The sequence below is a fragment of the Gavialis gangeticus genome, unplaced genomic scaffold (assembly GCF_001723915.1).
Source record: "Gavialis gangeticus isolate Ggan-Ray unplaced genomic scaffold, GavGan_comp1, whole genome shotgun sequence".
In the NCBI taxonomy this organism is placed as follows: Eukaryota; Metazoa; Chordata; order Crocodylia; family Gavialidae; genus Gavialis; species Gavialis gangeticus.
Window position 1 is genome coordinate 32,321,840 of NW_017729004.1, and position 20,352 is coordinate 32,342,191.

General features: G+C 41.9%; 1 protein-coding gene and 1 long non-coding RNA gene across 2 annotated transcripts in view; one reads left to right on the top strand and one right to left on the bottom strand.

The window, feature by feature from the left end:
• The window catches only part of NRP1 (neuropilin 1), a 180,954-nt gene that overhangs the window by 34,403 nt on the left and 126,199 nt on the right, over positions 1-20,352 (top strand). The gene's annotated exons all lie outside the window — the stretch shown is intronic.
• LOC109291272 overlaps positions 15,123-20,352 on the bottom strand; it is a 7,639-nt gene continuing 2,409 nt past the window's right edge. Inside the window, exons 2-3 of the long non-coding RNA XR_002095798.1 lie at positions 17,989-18,144; positions 15,123-15,712 (exon numbers count right to left, since the gene is read on the bottom strand). This is a non-coding gene — a long non-coding RNA (uncharacterized LOC109291272). The remainder of the gene's footprint in view (positions 15,713-17,988; positions 18,145-20,352) is intronic.

The following is a 20,352-nucleotide window of genomic DNA, read 5'->3' on the forward strand; positions in this document are numbered from 1 at the left end:
CAATGTGTGTGCTCTGAGCGGGTGGGGGGCAGAGAGACAGTTTATGGAATGTTCCCCCAGCAAAGCACTGAGGATGTGGGATCCTAAACTCCCATTATGGGTTAGCTGGGGAGATGGGAGAATCCACTTTCCTTGCATGGATAATTTGGAAGCAATGAATCAGCCTGTTGTTTTTATTTAAGCAGAGTACAGAGAAGAATTCTGTAAAATTAGGCTTCTGCTTCTTTGTCAGGCAGCTGTAGTTTGTACCCTGCAGCCTCTCCTAATGTGCATTCTTGGAAAATTCCAAGGAAGAACAGCCACAACTATGTGCTCAACACTACGACTTAGGATTTTTGTACAATATTAATTTTGTTGACAAGTCTACCAATGCACAACACTGTATTTGAAAGGAGCATTACTTTTCCTGTAATTGTAACATCAAAACTAAATTGATGACTTAGAAGGGCTCAGTAAAATATCTGTTCTTGAAACTTCCGTATTTGAACAGAAATGAATTTGTGCTTGGGGTATATACTCAGGGAACAGGGTTTTTTTCCCAGCTATTAATAGACATTTGTTGTCTGTTGGGTCTGCCACCTTTTGTAGTATGTGTTCAAAGTCATTATACACTACCTCAAGACGTTTTTAAAGCATAAGGGCGGGGGATATGAGGCAGTTATTTTCTGGATTATGTCCATGTTTCACAGATAATTAGCAATTATCTGCCAAAAAAGCTTCTGAAATGACTACAGTAAGAAAACACATTTCATCTTTTGCTTTTTGTTGCCATTTCTTTCCTCCCCCTTCCCCCTCCATTCCCCTTGTATTTCCTGAAAGGTTTTTGTTATAAGAACCCTTAGGTACAAGTCAAACACTGATGAAAGTAACTTTCAGACTAAGTACAGACAGTAAAAAAGCCTGAGGCTGAATCAATTCAATCTTCACAAGTTAGTGTAAATTGTGTAGATTGAACCAATAAGCAAGTGAACAGACATTCACTTTTGATTTCTGGAAATGCAGCCACACGCCTGCAGTGGCTCAGGGCAGAGGTCTGGAGCAGGGGGAGCTAGAGCATGCCTCCCTGCTTGGCTGGAGCAGACAGCTTGTGGCAAGGCTAGCCTGCCCACCCTGTGGTGGGGAGAGGGTTTGCAAGGGAGGTGAAAAGCATCCTGGGATGCTGGGGAACTGTGCATTAACTTGAATCTGGAGGGGATCTGAGACAGAAGTTCAATAAACCAATTTAACCTAAGTCAGTTAAGTGTGATACTACATCTATCCGGTTTATTTTAAACTGGTTTCGGCCATTTTGAATGTGGTTTAAGTGCACTGAACTTCTGTTGTGTTACAGATTTGAACTGGTTTCCAATTGCTTATACCAGTTTACACGTAATTTCTGTCCCTAGGCCCAGTGACTGAGCATCACCCTGCCTTCACCACTTCCCTATCCACCCCCTTGATTGCAAAAGACATCTGTCTTTGTAAACACCAAGTCAGGGTCCAGCAGAGATGTTTCATGTTCATTGTTTCTCAAAAATAAATAAAAGAGGCCCAGACAATCTGAACGGCATGCCGACATCCCATTGCTAATAACTGAGCCTTGCTTGTAATTGCTAATAACTAAGCTGTGCTTCAGTATGTGAACACTGTGCTTGATACAACATGGATCTGGCCTGAATAAAGTGACACAGATGGTAACATTATTGCATATTTCTGTGGAGCTGCAGTTGACATTTCACTGGGGAAAAATGTGCCCCAATGTTTGTTTCCAGTTATTTCTTTAATCCTAGTAATACTGGCATGCTTGGTCCATGAACTATGTCAGTGCTGCCTAAGGAAGTCTCTGTTATAGTAGCATAACTGACATGGGGCAAGGGGAGCACCAGAGTCAGCATCCAAAGAGCCCAGCCGTGGGGCTGGTGCTGTCAGAGCTGAGCTAATGCTGCTACAGCAGTGGCAGCAGCAGCCCTGAAAGGTTCTTGTCCCCACTTCCTCATCCCTCCCCCAGTCTACAGTGGTTGGCACACCCTTATGCTCACCCCGCCCTGGGCACTCAAATGAGCTTGCTATACCTCTGCTCTGTTAGGATAATTTGATGAGATGATAGGCAATTGTTTCACCTATTAAAGGGGGAAAAGCACTTGACAGAACTATTGCTTTTTTCCTGTCCTAGCTTAGAGGGCTGTCCCATTGTTAATATGTGAAAGAGCTGAACTAATTACTAACTTGTAATGTAAACATTACAGCTGCTATATTAGGGCCTGATTCTGAAGGCTCTTTACTGCACAGAGTTCTTGCTTTCCACAGCAGCCTGCCTCCTAAGCTGTTACCTAATGATTAGGTTATCATTCTCTGGGACCCAGGCAGGAGGTTCCCCCACCTTCTGAGCGGATGGATTGTGTGCTGATTCTTTCTATGCGCACAAATTGTGTGCTTATATGTGAATGTGTCAGCATCCTTCACACCCACAGACACAAGCCAGAAGCCTTGGAAATACATACAGTACTGTGACTTTTGGGCTGACTACAGCAAGGGGGCTCAAAAGACTCTCTTTGCAAAATGTTTGTAAAATGTTTGGTCAGGGATAAGACAGGCAGAGATCAGCTGCATTTGCCAAAGGTCTGCCATTATTTTCTTCTCAGGAGTAACAATGGGGCCTCCAGGAACCGATATTGTATTGAGATTGTTCTACTAAAATGAAGATGTATAATATAATATATTATACATAATATAATATGTATAAAATGAAGATGATAATATGGTTATGGGGAAAAGTCTTATTAGAGACTTTTCAGGTCAGGGTAGGCATTATGGGCCTGGCCCAAGGCCCTTGAAAGTGTGAGACTTCTAGTGTTTTCTTGAGCTTTGTCCAATTCTATAATGAGAGGTCATTTTGGATCCTGATGTGCCAAGGAAAAACCTTGGCTGGAATAAGATGAGGTTGAACAGAGTTCAAAAGGACTGGCTTCCATGAAGTGGGTCCCTAGCAGTGAAGCAATGGCTGGCAGTAACGTATCTTCTACAGCAAAACAGAACAAATAGGTTATCAGAACAAGCAAGCTGATGAAGTGGAAGGGAATGGAAAATGAAAAGGCAAAGTCTGAAATTTCTAGACTGTTTAACTCAGAAAACACAACTGATGCATTTTGAAGTGCTCCTCAGTCTTTCCTCTAGCCAAGCTCCCATGAATTTCAGTAAACCCATATAAAGACTGAGGTGCTTATTTAGAAAGCTTTTCAACACATGCTTGTAACCTATTGAATTAAATGAGAATGCCGACACGCAGAAATTTAGGCACATACTTAAAAACCTATCTGCAGTGCCTTAATAAACATGCTTCAAGACAGACAAGAACACAGAGAAGCAGTTCAACTGAGAGAAAGCATTGTATGTTGGGTCTTTAATTTTAGCAGTCCACAGCCTGAAAAAAGACCAATTAGATGCAATCCATAGGCTGCTAGCATGTCAGTGCATCACTCCTAAGGCTTTTAGTTAAACAATAGTGAGCTCCCTAGAAATCAGTCTTGAAAATGCTGTAGTTTAGGACCTTGGGAAAAAATGAGCACACTGCATTTTCACTTAGCAAATTGATTTGTTAGTCTCTGCTTGTAGTATGCTGTGACTGCTAAAAGGGTGTGCAGCTAAACAACACTATACAACATTCATTAGTAATGATGCCAGCAATGTCTCTTCCTTAGACTTCCACAAAGAAAAGGATGCCACCCTAATCTACAGTTCTGTCTTCTTTTTAAAAGAAATAATATTTCTATTAAGAAAGAAACAGATGCCAGAGTGGTCTTTTGATCAATGAAAAACAACTCTGCCTCTAAGGGAATCTTTCCTGTTTATTATATGCTACTGCTTTTAAAATGCTAACCTGCTACAGAGCTAGACTCCTTAATGCACAAGAAAAGGAGCAAAACAGGATGAGGCCAGAATGGAAACTATATCACAGGAACTCAGAAAGGCAGGAAGCAACAAAAGAAGTAGAAATTCTTGATTAAAAGTATAAGTGTACAAGTTTGCACCAAAGGATAATGACTTTAAAATGTCAGCCTTTGTGCCTGTTCATAATGATAAAGCTATTAAACCGCACATACTGTCCTTAATTCCATTTCTCATGGCAATTCATTTAGGAGCCACGTCAATCCCATCCACTAAAACCTAAAGCAATTCTTGTGCTGTATATTCTGCTGGATTAAAAGCAGTGCTTGTTAGAGTGGTGCCAGCTAGAACTGCTGCACAGCAGTTAAAAAACATGTCAGGGATTCTGTTATAAACCCCTACTTTCAGGGATTTAAAAAGCAACCGTAAAAATTCACTCTCAAGATGAAACCCAGCCAAAGAGTGAATTCTAAAACTCAATTTGTTAAAGGAGAAATAATCAATTTATTCTTTTAGAAGTTTTCTGAGTACAATAGCATTGAGGCTTTCAGAAATTCTTTGCACATGTGGAACTCAAAAAATTATTTTATCTCAAAAACTAAATGTGGTAAGGAATTAACTCAATCAAATTACTGCTGTCATTTCTGAAAATGAATTAAAAACAAAAATGGTCACAACCATGTTGTTCAGTTTAAACAATATTAAAGTGCAGCTACAGCCTGATTAAATTCAATGGGAAGGCTACCATTGACTTCAGTGGGAGCTGGATCAGATCCTAACTTCTTCATAAGCAAGGCAAACTCTAGAAGAAAAATTAAGGGTCTAGTCTTGCAACCACTTCCAGTCAAAGTGAGTTTTACCCAACAGACTTCAGCAGGGGTAGGAACAGTCTTCAAGGATATAGGACCAAATTTTCTACTGGTGTAACCCCATGCATTTGGGTGGAGTTGCAATGCAGACAAAAAATAACCTTGAGCCTCCAGGTAAATTTACATTTCCATTGCCTTTCTTTGTGTGCTAAATCAGCACTGCAGCACTTCTACTGAACTCATATTATAGGGTTAATTCTGATCGTGTTTCCAGATTGAAGTTAATAGTAACAAGTTTTATAATTATAGACACATGCCAACAAAAGAGCTAAAGAAGAAATTGTCATTACCAGATGGTTCAGTGTTTCAGGAAAAAAAATGTTAGTAGAGAATTCTGCTGCAGCTTTCTTGACTTCACCCCAGCAGGTGATATTTATGGACTGTTTACAAGTTGTTCACATACGGCATTCTGAAGAGGTTTGTAACTGTTATACTCTGCCATCTAGTTTATTTATTTTACAAAATTCCCACTCCAAAGGTCAGCCATGTACTGTCTATCTCAGCAACTTCAGGCAGAGGGGGGAAAAACTGAAGGCAAACCTAGCATAAAGTGCTTTTAACTACTGTAGAAAGGTTTTCATGTCATGTTCTTATGTCCCCTAGACCCTGCCTATCTTGATTTTAGGCACTGTTTAAATGACAGAAGTGCTTTGCGTTGCTATCTTATTCAAATTATATGTTTTGTGTGGAAATGTCTGCATATCTTAGATATGATTCTCTTCTTGCAAAGGGGGACAGGAACCAAGCAAGGGACAAAGATCGTAACAAAGTAGCAGGAAAATTTAAGGACTCAAGGTACATCTGTTCTTCTTCTCAGAATCCTCAACACTTTTTTGTGTCCCTCAATGATTATCTTGCATCAGTTTTCCACCAGCCCAAGGGGATTGCCCTGCCTGACAGGACACTGGATCTTCCTGCTTTACTCACCCTTGGTAAGGCCACAGCTGGAGTACTGCATCCAATTCTGGGCTCCACACTTAAGGAAGGACGTGGAAAAGCTTGAGAGAGTACAGAGAACAGCCACACGCATGATTAGAGCTCAAGAGAGCAATCCTTATGAGAAGAGGCTGACAGGCATGGGACTTTTCAACCTGGAGAAGAGAAGGCTCAGGGGCGACTTGGAGGTGAACTATAAGTACATAAGGGGTGTGCATCAGAAACTGAGAGAACATCTGTTCACCAGGGCACCCCAAGGGAAGACAACGTCTAATGGTCACAAACTTCTGGAAGACCATTTTAGACTGGACATAAGGAAAAAGTTATTTACTATCTAAGCCTCCAGTGGCTGGAATAGACTCCGCACAGAAGTGGTGCAAGTACCTACTCTGGATTCCCTTAAGAAACGCTTGCATGCTCATCTTGCTGGGGCAATCTGACCCCAGCTGACTTCCTGCCCCTTGGACAGGGGGCTGAACCTGATGATTTTACGAGGTTCCTTCCAGCCCTAATGTCTATGAAATCAATGAAATCTTCGGGAGAAACTCACTTGCCCCTCCCAGCTTTGGAGATGTGTAATAGAACTCATCTCATCCTTAACAACAGGTTGATCTAAGTGTGGAGCTTCCTGGTTAAGGATAGATATTACACATAAGCCGGTGTAAGTGATCAGAATACACACATCCTTGCGAATGGCAAATGCTCTGACCCCTTTCCGGTCACAAATGGTGTCAAGCAGGGGTGTGTGTTTGCACATACCCTCTTCAGCATGGTATTCCCTGCCATGCTGTCAGATGCCTTCCAAGATGATGACCTTGGTATGAAGATCAGGTGCTATTTCGACAGAGACATCTTCAAACTGTGCAGGCTCCAGTCTCACTCCAAAGTTCAGACAGCCATGCTTCGCAACTTCCTCTTCGCTGACGACTGTGTGTCATGTGAGGCTCACAGGCTGACATGCAATGGTCCATGGACCTATTCTCATCAGCCTGCAACAACTTTGGATTCACTATCAACACAAAGAAGACGGAAGTGATGTTTCAACCTGCACCTGGCACAACACCCCAGGAACCATGCATCTCAGTTAAAGGCCAACCACTGTTGATAGTCAACAAGTTTGCCTGTCTAGGCAGCATGCTCTCCTGTGCTGTCAACATTGATGACGAAGTCAATGTGAGGCTAGCAAAAGCCAGCATGGCCTTTGGCAGACTCTGTAAGTCAGTCTGAGACCACAGAGGCATCGGAACGTCAATGAAAATGATAAGATGGGCCCACCACCTTTCAAGAATTCCCAGCACTTTCCTGCTAAAGAAAATCTACAGCAAACTGTCAAGTGGAGTATCCTTTCACAGCACACCAAAGAAGCGGTACAAGGACACCCTAAAAATGTCTCTAAAGAGTTTTGGCATCAACCCAGAGTCATGGGAGCAAATCTCTCATGACCATCCACCCTGGAAGTCATCAGTCCAGAATGGAGCACTGGCCTTCGAGCAGCAGGGCACAGCAGAGGAAGTGAGGAAGCACATGGCCAGGAAAATGAAGACCTCTCGTATCCAGTCCTCATCGGTCTCCTGTCCCTGCTGCATAAGATTGTCCAGTAGGGGTGTGCAAAACAGGCAGTATTCAATTTGGATTCAAATTCAGGACACTGATTCGATTCACTGATTCATCACTGTTTTGATTCGATTCAGTCGAATCTGAATCTGAAGATTTGATTCCTATTCAGAGAATCAGTGATTCATCCATAGACATAGCTTTATATGTTTTTTCTATGTACCTTGAGATACCAGGTATGGCTCATGAACTCTGAGATGGTGGGGAGGATGGAGAGTCCCACAGGAGCCCTGGGGGGGAGGGGTCGTGTGCTTAGCAGCAGACCCAGAAGTATTTTGGGGCCTGCTTCTGGGTCTGCCACCAAGCACATGGGGGACTTCTCTCCCCACGCCTCTGGGTCAGCAATTAGCTGTGGGGAGTCCCTGGGTGCCCCCCCCCGACCCAGGAGGCACCAGTTGCCAAACTGGGGGATGGGGAGGGTCCCCTGCTCACTTGGTGGCAGACCCAGAAGTGAACCAGAAGTAGTTCTGGTCCACTTTCAGGTCCACTGCCGAGCATGCAGGGGACCCCCCTGCACTCCCATGGGATGCTCCATCCACCCCATCATCTCAGCGTTCATGAGCCATGCCTGGTACTTCAAGGTACGTAGAAAAAACATATACAGCTGTGTCTATGGCCGAATCATCGAATCGCTCCAAATCAAATCGAAGGCTTCCGATTCAATTTGGAGAGATTAATGGGTCTCTTGATTCAATTTGGATTCAGAGATTTTGCCACTGAATCAGGCCAAATCTCCTCCAAATCGAATCAGCAACCAAAGCTTCGCACAGCCCTATTGTTCAGGGCAAAGATTGGACTTATATATCACCTGCGTACCTGCACAACCTAGCCTCCACCCCCCTCCTCTCTCTTTCCTTTCTCTTTCTCCTTTTTCATCTCTTTCTCTGTTCTCCCTCCCTTTTTCTTTCCCGCTTCCTTTCTCTCTTCTCGGCCCTGCCCACTTTCAAAATAGCTGAACCTGGTTGGATGTATTATCAAACTTAACTGGTTAAATTTAATCAGTAATTTGAGTCCCAGATCCCCTCCCAACTCAAATTACCTCACAGTCCCCCAGCATGCTGGGGACTGTGCTGGATGCTCCAGTGGAGCAGGGCCGGCCCCGCCGCCAGCTGTCACAGAACTGAGACAGTAAAGCCTCTGCTTCTTAGCCTGAGTCCTCCCTGCTTCTGTCAGCCCAGCAAGATGGAGGGGGTGGGGGAACAGTCCCCTGCCCTATCCTCCAGTTTGGGTCTGCATAGTGTAGCAGGCTCATTGGACTGTGGGTGGGGGAAAAGCCCCCCCCATGGGGGTTTCCCCACCATGCCATGCAGACCCCTGCTTGGGGGGTGGGGACCAGTGCTGGGCCAGGGTGTACATTCCCCCCACCTAAGTTCCTACCTCTCAGAGAAGCGGGCGACTGGCCAGGGGCGGGGCTGGGGAGAGATTGTCTGCTTCTTCTCCCCTTCCTGCAGCTGAAAGCAGGGGGTGGGGGCCTATGTCCAGCAGCCAATTAGCATGGGCTGCCGACTGAGTAGCTTCAGCAGCCTTTAGCAGTGTCCAGCATGACATGAGGTGCACGTGAGTGCCCCCAGGCTCCTGGCGTGGGCCAGTGCAGCCTTCTATGTGCATTGGCCACCGGAAGACCGTACATCAGTTCAGTTCATTATTGGTCCAATCTAAACAGTTTAGAAAAACCTGCAAAGATTGAATCAGTTTCACCTCAGACTTTTTGAACCTCTGTATTAAGCCCCTGTGTCTGTGTCTATTCTGCTATATCTGTGTTTCATCTGCATTTACTTATTGGCTTCCTCCTCACCTGACAGCACAGTATGATGGCTTTTTTTTTTTTAGAGGTACAGTTTCTGGTCACATTTACATCTAGATCCTGAACAGTTGCACTTCCCATGCCCAGACTGCAGGTTAAAATCAGGTATTGAGAGATGCTATGACTCAGACTAATACCCACTGTTCATGTTGCAAGTACAAATTCTGCCTGCCCACTGGGTAGCCAAGTCAAGGCTTCTACAAATATTCTCCAACATGAATGACGCATGCTCCCGGAGGCTGGAGGGGGCATGGTGACTGCCCACAGGTGGTGGTGGCAGCAGGGGTGTGGCAGTGGTGAGCAGGGAGCTCCCACAGGTGGCTGTGGCAGTGTTGGCAGCAGGGGGGGCAGGGAGTGGCAGTTGCCAACCAGTCGTTGGTGACCACCTGCAGATGCTGCCGGCGGCATTGGCAGTGGTCAGTGGTGATTGGAGACCACCTGCAGATGCCACCAGCAGTGTTGGCAGCAAAGGGGGGGTGGCGAGCGGTAACCACCCACAGGCAGTGTCGGCAGCACTCCTCTCAGGGGGTACACCCCCTGCGCATCACCAATGTTCTCCAATGTGTCACTGTAGTTGGGACTCAAGAGTACTTAAGTGCATTTATGTTTATGATAGAAAACCAGTGCAAATGCCACAGCCGTTAATTCAATGAGTTGCTCTAATGAATTACTTCAGACAGTATCTCTCTCTCTCTCCATATACACATACTCCTAATATGATGTAATAAATCATATGCAATAAATTACCACTGAGGAATATTGAGATGATATTGCATGATAGTTAATATTATAAATCAAGTGAGACAAATAAATAAGACGACCACATCTTTTTCTTTCTGGCATGAGGTTTTTCTAACCAATCAGACTTCCTTGGGTTATGGAGCCTATGGAGTGTGAGACTTTCAGTTTTACACTGAACCTTTATGACAAGTAATATTTTCACCTCCACTATAATGAGCATCTTTCCTGCCCAAGAGGACATAACTGCCAGACATTATCCAGAGATGAACTCAGTCCTAAAACATGTATTAGTTCAAACCATACACTAATGTTGCTAGAAAAACAATGAAGCTCATGTTTCCAAGTAAAAATTGTCATGCTATTATTCATCAGCTGGTAATGTTTCCAAGGCTGTTTTCCTTAGGAACAGCATCTAGAAACACAGATCCATTTTGCTCTTTTCTTTTTTAATACATATGCTTTAGAAGCAAGATGTATAGTTGTGTGCAAATACATGTTTTTGGCTAAGTGGAGGGTAGTTGTGTTCTATGACAGTATGCTAGTTTTATATAAATAATTCCAATTCACATGTGCAAATGTCACACTCTTAGAAAAGGTTGCTTGAAATCTCATACAAGCAGCTATTAAATGTTCAGATTGCTTGTTTGCAAATTTTCTTAAATCAGCCTTACATTTAAATATTAGGGCCATATTCACAGCAGGTTTAATTCAGATTCATTGAAAACAACAGAGCCGTATCAATATAGACCTACTGAGGATCTTGCATTAGGTAGAATATATATAATCATTTATATAGACGCCGAATCACTTGTTATGTTCCTTCGCAAAATACCGGATTATATTTAAGGTACTGCTGAAGTTTCTGTTTCGTCTCAGGTTCTGGATTCAGTAACAATTAAATTATGAATGATATTCCCTGACAATACGTTACGTGAGTGTAAAAATAGAATCTAAGAACCAAATTGTCCTCTGATTTACACCCTTTGTGAATCCATTAAAGTCAATGCTCCTTCATATGTTGTAGCAGAATAAAAATGTGAGGTCAAGCATCCAGGATTTGGGAATACCATGAGCATATTCAAAGGTGTTGCATTACATAAGGCAGTGCTATATTTAATACTGCTAGTTTTCTTCATATGGAACACATATGCAGTTCTGCTGGAGTTTTGAGTATAGTTCACGTGGTGGGCCAGGGCCCAATATGACAATGCTTTTACTCTTTTATTCATGGCATTAACATTCAACCATTTTGTTGATGAAATCAGCATTATGCCTGTGTACAAAAGTAGTGGACAGATGATGCAGTCTTCTGAAAGAATCAAGGGTAAGACTGTGGTGTAATATACAGGAGTTTAGATTTCATCTGTCTATGTCCATCAAGGCACCTATTTGCTAAAGGGAAACAGACTATTCTTTGCAGCCCACAATGTAGTGAAAGGTGCATGCAACTCCTGTTAGAGCAGCAAATTTGTATGTTCCTGATCATGCTGTAATTTACATTAGTATAGAAAAAAACAGGTATACTACACCACAGTATTTGCTCTTCTGTCCATTCCCTGTTGTTTCAGGTCACAAGCAAATCACCAATAAATCATGATAGGAAAAAACTTTCTATTAGGGAGATCATTTGAGAATTGCCTAAGGTAGGATGTGTACCATTTCTTTCTTTATTTTAGATGCTTATTTGGCTATCTATAACCTATAGGTGCTTTTACTATTTATTCAAAATGCAGCCTCTTCCCTAAATAGCAGAAAAGGAAAAGAAAAACCATATTTCCTTTCTTCATCTGTCACTTCACGTATTCCAGCCCTTCTCTCCGCCTGCAAAAGCATGGGAAAAGATTCCCAAGGATATCTGAAAAATGATACTGTGTCACATGGCCATGGTAGGTTCACGTCCTCATTCTGTAATGAGCAGTTTCAGTTTGGCCTTTTCTGTTGTGGTTTTTGTGCTTTAGCAGATGGCAAATGTTTGAATACACTGGGCCAAATTATTCCCTCAAGCAACTTTATTGAGCTTGGTTGAATTACACCAGGATTGGAGCAGGCCCAATGAAACCATATTCCATTTTTGCCTGCAATGAAGTAGGCACATTGGCAGGAAAGTTGCACTGGTGTAGCAGAATGGAAAAATACAGCCAAGTGAACATACTTCCCTTTTTCCATCACCAGTTAAATATATACCTGTTGAACATGGTTCTGACAATTGTTGCTCTGGTGCTTTGGTCCATATTTCCTAGGTCAAGGTAAATGAACAGCAATTTGTGTCAGACTGATTAATTAGCCAAGGAAAGTTGTAAACTATTTAGGAAGCAAGTGATGTCTGTTTTCTTTTGCACAGGATGCCAGGAGATGTATTTAAGGTGTGAGAGTCAAAGGTCAACCTGACGGCAAGTATTCTGAGAAAAGAGGCATAGTATAAATTCCTGTTTCATGTTAGAAATATGGTTTGATAGCAGTGAAGCCATTGTGCTTGCTAAGGGAAGAAGTGGGTTTAATCTGTAGTCCACAAAATTTAGGTTAAATATTATGAAAATGCTGGAACTATGAGATCACTTAAGCAAAGTAACATGCTGTCAAGAGAGATATCGAAGGCTAGAAGTGACACTTCTCACAGTGATCATTTGGAGAATAATTAAATAAGTCTCTGTTATACGGGAGGGTAAATGAGATGAGCCACGAGAAGTCTCTGCCAAACCAAATCAGTCTGTAAATCTAAAGGATACTCACCTTTTAATATGTGTGTATTGATAATACGGAGCACAGCTGACAAGAGCTCCCCACAGCTTCTTCTCAGATTGTATAACATATTACATGTGTAATTTAAATGCAGATACTTAAAATTTGCTAACTACAAATTAATTCAAGACCTCCTACTCTAAATCTGACCCAATGGAGACATAACGGACCAAATGTCCCTGTTATAACTTGTTCAAAGTCAACTGACTTGCAGTGGTTATGCATCTAATCCAGATTCTATGATTTTGTGTATCTACTTCATGTTCTCTTTCAACTGAGTTCATGTCACGCTTAAATACATGTATATTTTGACCCAGTTTGGCATAAACTACAGATGTGATTTTCCTCCCTTTGAGTTCAGGATGTGTTTTGTTTTTTAAGTTAATGTAGAAATGTTTGCATCCTTTTAGCTTGAATTTTGTAGCTGAAGTTCCCAATCTGTCATTTTTCCATTTCAGATTTTCAGACTTATCTCCTTGTGCAGAAGCATAATACAGTTGTGGAAATATATATTTGTCCACCCACCAAAGAGTTGCCTCTCCCATAAAATATAATTCACTGTGCCCTAATATTATGGCCACATACATATAATAAAAAAGTGAATACACAACAAATTTACAGAAAGGGAATAACGTACCTTAATGTGCCAAACTCATGATGGGGCTGGCACACGGGACTGGTCTGTATACTGAACTGGGCCTGCAAGATGGACTGGATCCAGAATGAAGAGCCCTTCCAGCAGAGGCACCACATGCAGCCAGCCCAGCCCCACTGCATGTTGTGTGCAGTGTGCCCTAGCACCAGCCCCATGTGCTGTGCACAGTGCATGGGGTTCTTCTGGTATGTGTCACATGCAGCCTCCTGGTTCAGTCCAAGGCCCACGAGCAGCACTGCAGGCCAGGTGATAGGGTTTTGTGGGCCAGATTCAGTGCATGGACTGTATCTTTGACAGCCCTGAATTAAATTAATTTCCAAAATCATATTATATTAGATAAAACTCTGTTCCTAATTTGTGCCAACTGAAATAGCAAATCAGCTTAATAAGGTGTCAAAGAATTATTGCCTTGATAATAGTTGAAAATTTGCACTTGGCAGTTTTATGGATTGGTTTTTGTCTGAAAAGCTTTTAAAAGGCACTGGATAAAAGTTGCTTTCTACAGACACCCATGGAGTAACCATTTATAAAAGCACCCAATCATTTTTTCTTCTAAAAGAGATATTAGCAAAATAAGCTTGGTATTTAGTCCACTGCTTGCAATGTACTGCACCCTACAGTGGCTCACAACGCAAAGAACCAAAAGAAAGAAATCAAAAAGGCCTTTAAAATGTCAGGCAACAGGCCATGTGTAAATTATTAGGTGAGATGCTCTTGCTTTCTAGCAACAGCAAGGCTACCTCAGAACCTGTTTTCATCTCTACTTTTTATGCTGTTTTTAAATAGCTTATTGCAATTTGTGCAGAAACTGAATTTGTGCTTTACAACCCATTTGTGTAATATCTGAACCCTTGCTGAAAGTATGAGCATACCTTTGTAAATATCAGTGTGCTAGTCACAGGTACCTAAATCAAGCAGAAACTGCAGGATTGGGAACAGGTATCGACTAAGTAAAACTAAGTTGACAAAAATTGGAAACCTGGCTTTAGTGATGCTGATAAGCCTTGATTGAGTATAAGAAGGCTTATCTATAATTGTGTTAAGTGGTTCAACTTTACACATTTCTAATTCATATGCATCTGCTAAGGTATTTTAGAGTATGTAGCAATTGATACAGTTATAACCTTATTACCAGAGTTATTCATCTGTTATTTGTGTAGCCTTAATTGCCATGTTATAGATACCATCCCTGCGTGATGGTCATATTACAGAACAGTAAAGTATTAATCTTAAAAGGTTTAAGTCTGTTCAGTTAAATATTTGTATTAGATTATTCAATCTTTATACTGCTGAGTACTTTCTTATATGCTAGTCCCACTGATGTCAAGAGCATAAGGACTGTCCAGTTTAGTTCTTAATGTATTTAATTAGCATATTTGTACCTGATACTGTTGATATATCACATTTTGGAAAGTTTAAAGAATGTGTTCTGTACAAGGATAGGAAATAATTACAACTGGTATTGCATATGTCATTTTACTAAAGTTCCTTGCCTCATGTTTGTGATGGATAATAGGTTTTAAATGTTTTGAAGTGCTAACCAATTGAGGCTAGTGCTATAAAAAGTGTGCAGTTTACATATGCGCTGAAACCACAGCACATTGTGCCAAGTCAGAGCAGCCCCCAGAGGTCAGCCTGCCAGCCAGGGACTGCTCCAGCCAGGCTCAATGTGCTGCAGTGGAGCTGGCTGCAGCACAAGGGTGCTTAAGTGTGGGGCTAGCCAGTAGGCAGTTTTTGCACTGAAGTACCCTCATGCCCTAGCCACCTGATTGGTGTCTACAACTGTGCTGCTGTACACATAAAAAAAACCTCCACAGCAGGATAGTACTTGTATTTACAGTACAAGTGCAAACCTGCTGCAGAGTTTATTAGTTTAGTGCGCTCTAATAGGGACACATGTGTAGACTCTGAGATGTTTACTGCACAGCTAATTAGTCAACTGAGCAGTAAGCATCTCATGTAGACCCACTGGGAGTTAAAGATAGCAGAACCAGGCCGACAATGAATGTTTGACCAGAAGCTTAGTCCTGAGCTCCTGCAAAACCAGAAGTTCTAGTGATATCACAGGGTCACAGGGAGTATTAAGCATGGAAAGCATACACACCTTTGATCCATTTGTAAATCAAAGCTGGATATTTTTACAGACCTATACATATGAAGCCATGTTGTTTCCCTAAAGCATCTTTCTGGCTTTCTGATTATAAAGCACATCAGCTTAAGGCTGGAGGAAGATACAAAAAACATTTAAAAGACTGTACAGCCAGAGTGAACATGTTTTACTTCGGTATGCCTTGACAGCGCTGAGAATCACAGCACGTACCAAAGAAGAGCAAGCTGATCTCTTTATGTTGTGCTTAAAGGGAGCCAGTCGTACTTGTTGACAGGAATTCCAAATTCCAAATGACTTGCAGAAGTGTAGTGTTATTGCTGATGCCTTCACCTCTGGTGTTGCCTGAAGGTGTCAATGACAGTGATCCTGATTCCTACTCACTAACAAAAAGGAGAGCCATTTATAATATGACAGAAGTATGAAAAGGCTAGCAAGAAAAATCATTAACCTTGCAATGCATGATATCAACCGAAAAGGGGAGGGATCTGTATAAGTCAGAGAATTAACAGCATCATTAATCAAATCACACTGTTTTGACAACTACACGTTGTATATGTAATCTATCCTGTATACAAATTTGTTTAAGGCTAGTGTGCAACAAGACATTTTTGCAATAAATCTATTTAAAAAAAACACTGGAATAAAATTAACACACTGCACAAATGCCAGCACTTTCTCAATGGTAATATTTGTTTCTCACCCCCACCAAAAAAGCCTAATCAGTCAGGCTTGGTGTAGGAAATTCTGCAGGGATTCTGGAAACAACTCATCTTCTCCATTGTTCCTATTCTAGTTAACTGACTTGACTAATAGCTATATCCAGTATCCCCAGGCTTCTAGCTGCACTGAGTCTACTACTGGTAAGAATGACAGTAAAGTCCACTGGATTTTCAGTGGGCATGTAGATAACTCAGACCACTCATATAGTATCTCATGATCATCACACTTACCATAGGTTTACCCAGAAAAAGTCCATCCTTATTCAGAAGAGACATTAAAAATCCTATACTCTTTTCAGTCTCATTATAAGTAAGACTCCACCCTTGGCAGCTACAGGATACACAAGAGCCATTTTGCAGTGTCTGGGGATTTATATACAAAACTCTTATTAACGCTAATGGGACTTATGTGCGTAAATCTCTGCACATCTAGACAAGGCTGCCCCCAAGCATCTGAGAATTATGAAGAGATGTTACTGTACTGGTGCGTAGCACAATGAAGTTTGATGTAATTGCAAGGCCAGAACAATACCTTGTATCAAAAAGAGCATTTTGAATAACAGATTCACCAAAGGGTGAAGTGTTTCAGAACCACTTGTTCTTGCTACTTGCTATCCACTTGCAAAATTAGAAAACTCAAGCAAAACCTAAAAGGACTTAGAAACAAGGAGACAGTTTTGGTAGTTATCCCTATAACATTTATAATTAGTTTAATCCTAGTGATAAAGCATTTGCCACTATTGCATTATAAATTTATTTTTAATTGTTACCTAGACTCTAGATGGTACTTTCTAACAGGAACTCTCAATCGGTTTTATAATTGTGCCAGTTTTGCAAATGGGGAAAACGAGAAGTGAACTGATTTTCCCAAGGTCACCTTACAAGTCTATGACAGAACAGAGAGTAGTTTCAGAACCCCCAATCTTAGACCAGCGCTGTATCCAGTGCCTCTCGTTATGATTAATTGTTATCATCATCGTCATCATCATCAGTGTTGATATTGTTTATTTAGTGTGGTGGTCCCCAGAAGTTCATGCAAGTCTGAGCCCTCCTCTGCAGGTGCTCTTCAAATATATACTGTGCCAGGTGAATTTTCTGTGCACCCTTCTCCCGATAGCACTGTTTATTGGTGTTTGGGCTACAGGAGAGCTCTAATTAACAGTTTGTGGTGCCCATGAAGAATGACAGCTCTGACTGATTTTTTCCTGAACTGCCTTCCCTCAAGGCAGGATGAATCACTGAATTGCCTTCAGCTTCCAAACTGATACATTCTGGGCATCTCTACACATGTGCATTTACATGTGCATTTACTGGCCTTGCAATTACATCTACATGTGCACACCCTTAATGCACCTTAAAATGGCGATTTTAGGCTAGTTAAGCCTAAATTTGATATCTGCATAAAGCAGGTATCAAATGTATGAACGAATAGCTAAGTCACATTAGCGAACATGTAGACACACTAATGTGCATCAATACAGTGTGTGTCCATTGACTTGGGACTAAGTTTACTCCCAAGTTGGACTGCACATCCATATTAATGCTCCTTAACATGTGTACAGTTACAGCACACATAGTCATGATTGGTTAGCTCTTGTCAAGTTAATTTGGGTGCCAAGAACAGTGGTGCTACAGGCTTATTTATGGGCTGTACAATTAACTAGGATCCCAGACAGACTTGTACAGCCTTTCCTAGTCTATGCCACTACAGTTTTGCTCCTATGGGCACTCAAGCTACCAAGCGTAAAGAAAGCTACCACAGGTACATTTACATATACTACAATGATATCTCCAAATACAGTATAGACATACTTGAGAAAAATAGCAGCTGCCAGTGACAAGTTATGTCATACTGAGGGGATATCACTGCTCTGCACAGAAATTTTGCTAACAGACAACAATGACTTTCCCAGAACATGATGCCACAGAGAACCCACATATTGCTCCTTCCTGTCCAAGATGCCTCCTTGTTGCTGGCATAAAGGATTTTCCGTGTGTTCATGACAGAAAGGCAGGGGGAGGGGGTGATCTTCACTTATTCCTTTTCCATTCTTCAGCTATTTTTAATTGAGGTTTTTCAAGTAGAAGAGAGGCTAGAATCCAAAATATTTCTTAAAGCTGTGTTGTGTTGTTCCTATGGTTTCTAAATTAAACATATGGCAACCATGCAGAGGAGGGAAAGGACATTTCATGATATCTAATTCAAAGAGAGAAATGTGCAATAAATGTGGAAAAGCTGAAATATAGTATGTAATATGCCAAACATGCCAAAAATGACTTCTCTAGAATTATACCAGGAATGCATTTGTCCCGAAGTGGTGTAATTGCTGTGAGTCATCCAGAACTTTGCCTCACTCTTATTTCAGCTGTTATCTGGAACACTTCCTTGTGATTTTGCTACATTTACTAAGACAGAATTACAAGAGAGAAAGGAAGGAAGAAAGAAAAGCACCTGTTTGACCTTCTAATACCCTTGAAACCAAATTAAGGTTAAAGCTAATGAAGATTGTGTACATTTAATTTGTTAAAGGGGCTTTCTTCATGGTTCTGAGGAGGAGGGCTTTTACCATTTCAGACCTGTAATAAAAAACAGGATTTTGTATCTTGGAAATGTTTACAGTGTAACAAAAAGTGGTAATGTTACACTGTAAAGTTTAACAAGGAAATATGCAGTAACACCTAGACTGCAGCATGAACTACATGAGCTGTTCAAATAGAAAGGAGTTGTACATGAAAGTGAAAAAAACACTCAGCATCAGAAAAAAAAATCTGTTCTTCTTAGGCTGAACTAAACAACATCCAGACTGGCTAATGCTGAGCAAGTAATTAACATATTATTTGAAACTAAGATCGATCACAGCTGGTTATAGCCATCAGATTTGGATATTATAGGTACAGTATGCAATGGTCAGGGTATACTTTGTATACTGGAGATGTAATATTCTAAAACTTAACCCAAAATTTTGTCTCTGGAAAATATATTTATGACAACTGTCACTAGAAGGGAAGGGGAATTGCCTTCACAAGCCTTGTATTAACAGACATCACAATATCTATTTCAGATGACAATACCTACTGAGCAATGATAATTTTAAAACTATAAATCACAGTTTTGAACTGCACTAGAGAAGGAAAAAGATGCAGAGCTCCACTGCCTCAGGAGAACCTCTCAACCACAGTGGACCATGAAGGCTACACAGTGGAGATTGTGATTTTCTTTGGGTGTGTCTACATGTGCATTTAGGCATGCCTAAATTTAATGCACATTAACTTAATGCATATTAAGGCAATTTAGGCTTAAGTCTACACATACACACATTAAAATGCATTAACACCATGTGCATGGACTGACATGGGACTAAAGTTAGTCCCAAATCAGTCCATACACAGCGTTAATACACCTTAATGCATCTACACAGTGCTTTTGCATGTATCAAATTTAGCCATGAATAGCCTAAAACTGCCATTTTTAAGGATCATTAAGGGCACACACATGTAGACACAGGCCCTTAATGCACCTTAAAGTGGGCTAAAGCACCTTAAATTAGCACATGTAGACTCACCCTTTGTGTAGCTGGATAGGTCCCTAAACTAGACCAGTGTGGTTAACCCCCAGCCAATGGGGGGTCAGATATGGCCCCTGGAGCCATGTAATCCAGCCTGTAGATATGATAATTTGAAAGTGGGGGAGCAGTGGCAGCTCCCCTACTATCAAATTTCTGGGCCTGTGGGGAGCCCTGTGGCCTGGATAGCATGGCCTTATGAGCTGTGTGTGCAGGATCAAGTGTTCAAGGCCATGCAGGGCCAGTCCAAGTCCTTAGGGTGGCACAGGGCCTGATTCCAGTATATGAGGCCAGGTCAAAGCAGCTCAGCACCCAGTCTGGGCACACAGGGCTAGATGAGGGTAGCAAGGTCTTATCAGAACAACAGGGCCAGCAGCGGGCAGTGCAGCACAGGCCCAATCCAGGCAGAGGCAGTATGGGTGCAATCCGGGGGGGTGGGGGGGCATGGCCAGCAGGGTTGGCCAAAGCCCAGTCTGGGCTGGGACAGTGTAGGCCTGATCTGTGTGTGTAGGGCTGGGCAATATGGGCTCAAAATAGGCATGTGGTGCCAGGTGGAGGCAGTGTGGGGCCAGATCCTGGCATGTGGGGCTCAATGCAACTTATGGACTGACCTCATGCCACTCATCCAACCTACAGAGCCAAAAGATTGAGCAACCCTGAACTAGACTAAAAGTGCAGAGAAGTGATCCTTTTTATCTTCAGAGTACAATAATCACTGTTGCCATTACAGAGTAATAA